Here is a 5626-nt window from a genome sequence, read left to right on the forward strand (position 1 = left end):
GGTGAGGGCAGTTCTTATGAAAAATTTCAGTCTTGGTTTTTGAGCTCTCTTGGTTAATGAGCTTAAAAAATGTCATTAAAGCCATATCAAGGGAAAGGGGGAGGTGTCAGAGGACAATGGAGCCTATGTGTGTTTATGGGAGCAGGGCAGCACCCCCATTGCTGGAAGATGCTGGCCCCAGCCCCAGGACCCCGGGGCTGACAGTCGCCCTGGACCAAAGCCCCCTCCCCTACTCCACTCCTGCCTCCAGGGACTGAATGTGGGACTGGCTGGTGTCATTCCACTTTGACCTAAAAATTCCCTTCTGTTTGGGTGGCAGAGATCATTCTTGGAAAGCACGTCCATATCCTTATGTAGAAAAAAAGACCAAATTGGACATCTTGAAAGGTGAGGGTCATCTTTGAGCAAGGGGTTCCTGGACTCCTCACCTCCAGGATGAACACTGTGGTGTACTGACAGTTATTTTATGTGCCCTGGAGATATGAGATTGTCCCTTGGCAGCAGGAGGTACACACCCAGAGAATGCCGGAGCTTCAAGGGGAAAGGACCCACTTCCACAGAAGAGAAAAACAAAGAGGAAAAAGGCATACAGGTGGCCAGTGCTAAGGGACACACCCAGCAAGTAGTGGGCCACTGTCACTGGCCCGGCAGCTGTTTCTCCTTCAGCCCAAGATCAACACTGTGACCCCATCCCTGTTTGTGACTTCAAGCTCAGGATTTCAATCAATGCATTCCAATAACTCTAAAGTGAAGAACTCTCCATCAGGAAACACAAAGAGCCCTAAGTCAAAGTAAGAGGTGATGATCCATCTCCCTACAGTGATCTCCCCATATGCAAACCCCGAGCTGGATCCAAATTCTCCAATCATGGTAAACAGGGGGGTTCAGCCAGCCAATCCCAGCCATCCCCTTGTGACTCCAAGAGTGGAGGCCACACCCCTAAAGCACTACCTAGCCCAAGTGGGAGCATGGGGCTGAGGAATGTGGCTGGAATGGTGCCAAGAGCAAGGGGAAAAGAGAGTGAAGCATTTCCACTGACTCTTGATTAGAGAGATCTTGGGACTCCAAATGATGACTCTGACATTAAAAATATAATTCCACTGACTATATAAAGTCCCAGGATTCCAAGCACACACCACACTCGATGACCCCATCAAATGTTACAGCCCCCAGATCTTCCACCCACTCCCATGGCCAAACTACTGCCCCGGAGCCCAAACCTGCTCAGAAGACTCCAGCCAAAGTGGTGTATGTGTTTTCTAATGAGATGGTCAATACAGCAGCAGAAGCTGCATTGAAGGGCCAGGTTGAAACTATTGTCTCTTTTCACATCCAGAACTTTTCTAATGGCAAGACGGACAGAAGCACTGTGTGTGTGGGGTGGGGTGGGGGGGGCAGGTCTTTGGCTAGCGAGTGCACCAGAGCAGGTTTCGGAAATTGAAAGATGGGTGAGTAGTAGCGGGCAGATGAGATATATTCTTTATTGTTGGACGGATGCAGCAGCGCAGCTAGAACATGATGAGTGCTTATATATGGCTCAGAAAAATAGTGGCAACATGCCAAGTGAAAGCATGATCACATGGGTTCATATAGGAGATAACACCTTGGTTACATAAGTGTACTGACTCATGCCTCACTGGAAGGTCAGCTTGCTGGAGGGCCAGGCCAGAAAAAACACTCTTAGTTTGGCCTAAGAAACCTATTGCCTGTACAAGTGAATTTTCCCTTACACACAGCCCCTCTGAACACACTGATATCTGTTCCTTGGGATGATCTGAAACCTCTCCCTCAGCAGCCCCCAGCTCCAGATAACCAGGATCAGAATTCTTCCCAGAACACCAGACTGCAGCCAATTCCACCCATTCCAGCACCAGCACCCAAGCCTGCCACATCCCCATGTCCCCTGGACCAGGACAGTCCTGGGGTAGGAAGTAAACTGATTCCTTCTGTAGGCAGTCCTGCCAGCTCCACCCCACTGTCCCCAGATTGTACCAGGCCAAACTTGACACCCAGCAATCAAGCAGTAACCCCTGTCTCCCAGGGGAGCACTAGCTCTTTAGCAGAGCCCACAGCCCCTCCACCTCTACAAATGTCCAGTGGCGAGGCCCCCATGCTGGCAGAGAACCCTGATGGCCTATCTCAGGAGCGGCTGGAGCACAAAGAGCACTCCTTACAAACCCTTAGAGATATCTAGCGTATGCTTTTCCCTGATGAGAAAGAATTCACAGGAGCACAAAGTGGGAGACCTCAGCAGAATACTAGGGTATTAGAAGACCCTCTGAAAAAACCAGAAGGGCCAGTACGGGCCATCATGGCTCAATCCCAAAGTCTATGTAAGGGCCCTGGGCCCTGGAAAGATGTGGGAGCTCCATTTGGCCCTCAAGGACACAGATGTGCCCTTTGCCCCTGATGAAATGGTTTCACCTACTATGAACCCCCAGTCCCGGGCCAATAGGACCTGGCCACTTGGACCATATGACGCCTGAGCAGATAGTGTGGCTGAAACTGCAGCAGGAGTTTTACGAAGAGAAGAGGAGGAAGCAGGGACAAGTGGTGGTCCAGCAGTGCTCCCTCCAGGATATGATGGTCCATCAGCATGGACCTCAGAGAGTGCCTGAGGGCCTCCCCCTCCATACCAGATGACCCCTAGTGAAGGCTGGGCATCTAGGGGCACAGAGACATTTTCTGATGGCATCAACCTGCACATTCTCTGCCCTGAGGGGCATGGCTCCTCACCCCAACATGCCAGGGAGCCAGATGCGCCTCCCTGGATTCACAGGAATGATTAACGCTGAAATGGAGGGGCCAAATGTGCCCAACCCAGCATCTAGAGCAGGTCTTTCTGGAGTCAGCTGGCCAGATGATGTGCCAAAAATCCCAGATGGTCAAAATTTTCCTCCTGGCCAGAGTGTCTTCAGCGATCCTGGTAGAGAGGAATGTGTCCCACATCCCCAAGTACTGTCTGAAGAGATGTTTCAATAGCAGCTGGCAGAGAAACAGCTGGGTTTCCCCCTAGGGATGAGCATAGAAGGCATCAGGCCCAGCATGGAGATAAATAGGATGATTCCAGGTGCCCAGCATCCCATGGAGCCTGGGAATAACTCCATTTTCCCTTGAATACCAGTTGAAGGCCCTCTGAGTCCTTCTAGGGGTGACTTTTCAAAACGAATGCCTCCACAGATAGGCCCTGCTTGGGAACTTGAGTTTGGGATGGTTCCTAGTGGGATGAAGGGAGATGTCAACCTAAATGTCAGCATGGGATCCAACTCTCAGATGATACCTAAGAAGATGAGAGAGGCTGGGGCAGGCCCTGAGAAGATGAAATTGCACCTAGGTGGCTCAGATGTGCTGCCTACTCAGAAGAAGATGGTGCCCCTGCCATTCGGCGAGCACCTTCAGCAGCAGTGTGGCATGGCCCTCAGCCCTTCCTTCCCATGTCTCAGAGTCCAGGCAGAACCAGTGGCTTGCAGAATCTCAGAGAAAAAATTGGGCCCTACCAAAGGACTAACAGCTGGCTTAGTCATATGCCACCACTACCTCTCAACCCTTCCACCAACCCCAGCAGCCTCAACACAACTCCTCCCATTCAGCATGCCCCAGGGCAGAAATCCTTGGATATATCTGTGGCACGTGGCCAGGTGCATTCCCCAGGCATTAACCCTTTGAAATCTCCCACAATGCACCAAGTCCAATCCCCAATGCTGGGCTTGCCCTCAGGGAACCTCAAGTCCCTTCAGACTCCATCACATCTGGCAGGCATGCTGCCAGGCCCAGTTGCTACTGCTTCCATTAAGTCTCCCCCTGTCTTGGGGTCTGCTGCTGCTTGATCTGTCCACCTCAAGTCTCTATCACTTCTTGCCCCATCACCTGGACCTCTTCTCCAAAACCTCCCCTTCAGAATCCTGGGATCCCTTCAAACCATAAAGCACCCCTCACCATGGTCTCCCCAGCCATGCTGGTAAATGTAGAGTCAGGTGGCCCCCCACCTCCTACAGCCAGCCAGCCTACCTCTGTGAATAACCCTGGAAATCTTCCCTCTAGCACACATTACACCATGCTTTCAGAGCCAACCGTTTCCCAGAACCCACTCTCTATTATGATGTCTCGAATGTCCAAGTTTGCAATGCCAAGTTATACCCCATTATACCATGATGCCATCAAGACTGTGGCCAGCTCAGATGATGACTCCCCTCCAGCTCATTCTCCCAACTTGCCATCAATGAATAATATGCCAGGAATGGGCATTAATACACAGAATCCTCAAATTTCAGGTCCAAACCCCATGGTTCCAATGTCAACCCTCAGACCAATGGGAATGACATCCTTATGGGGCCCCAATAGGGCCTGGCTTGATGTCACACAATCTTATCATGGGACATGTGTCCCAGGAACCATCGATGGTAACTCAAGGATGGATGGGCTTCCCCCAGGGCTTCCTTCAAGTATAGTCTTCCCCACAGCAGGTTCCATTCCCTCACAATGGCCCCAGCAGGGATCAGGGAGCTTCCAAGGAGGGATGGTTTTCCCATGAGAAGGCTCCCTTGGCCACCCCAGCAACCTGTCCCAAAGTTCAGCAGATGTAGAATTTCACAAGCCTGGAGGCCCTGGGGGTCCTGACTCCTTCATTGTACTGGGGAACAGCATGCCTTCAGTGTTTACAGACCCAGATCTGTAGGAGCTCATCTGACCTGGAGCCACTGGAATACTTGAGTTTGATCTGTCCCTCATCATTCCATCAGAGAAGCCTAGCTGGACACTGCAATATTTCCCTCGCGGGGAAGTCCCAGGCCGGACTGGGACTGGACCTGGGTTTTCACACATGCAGGGGATGATGGGCCAACAAGCCCCCAGAATGGTACTAGCATTATCTGGCATGGGAGGTCCAGGGCCAGTGGGAGCTCTGGACATTCCTCTTGGTACAGCTCCATCCATGCCAGGCCATGATCCTATCAGACCACTAGTCTTTCTCCAGCAAGGCATGATGGGATCTCATCATCAGATGATGTCACCTGCACACTCTACAATGCCTGGCCACCCACCCTGATGAACAATCCAGCTGCTGCTGTGATTCCTGGCAAGGATTGGGTGCCTGCTGGGCTCTACACCCACTCTGGACCTGTGGGCTCTCTAGGCATGATGATGTCCATGCAGGGAATGATGGGACCCCAACAGAACATCATGATCCCCCCACAGACAGATGAGGCCTAGGGGCATGGCTGCTGATATGGGCATGGATGGATTTGCCAAGGACCTGGCAACCCAGGAAATGTGATGTTTTAAACTGCTAAGATTGGATGTGCCAGTCCTTGTCAAGATGAGATTCCAGGCCCTGAGAGCTGCTTTGAGGGAGTTCCAGGAGTATTTACTGTTGGTCATGCAATAGGAGAACAGAGACCTGAGGGCTGCTTTGGGAGAGGAGGAACTCAAGAATGTATGGATTTACCTGAAAACAAATTATTCACTTAATCAACAGGCTTTTTTTTAAGATTTATTTTTTAAAAATTATTTTTGTGGACTTGGGTATCCCATGATGGCATCTCCTTTTGGGAATCTATAGCCGTGCTTTGAGAATTACCATCAGTCACGTGTTGCACTGTTCTCTGTATGTTTAAGTCCTTTGGACTGG

At 51.1% G+C, this 5626-nt stretch overlaps 1 pseudogene; it reads left to right on the forward strand.

Annotated features, from left to right (window-relative positions):
• The first annotated feature begins 726 nt into the window (after positions 1–726).
• Positions 727–5280, forward strand: LOC138387089 (B-cell CLL/lymphoma 9 protein-like; annotated as a pseudogene).
• Positions 5281–5626: the final 346 nt, after the last annotated feature.

Source organism: Eulemur rufifrons, chromosome 7 (genome assembly GCF_041146395.1).
Source record: "Eulemur rufifrons isolate Redbay chromosome 7, OSU_ERuf_1, whole genome shotgun sequence".
In the NCBI taxonomy this organism is placed as follows: Eukaryota; Metazoa; Chordata; class Mammalia; order Primates; family Lemuridae; genus Eulemur; species Eulemur rufifrons.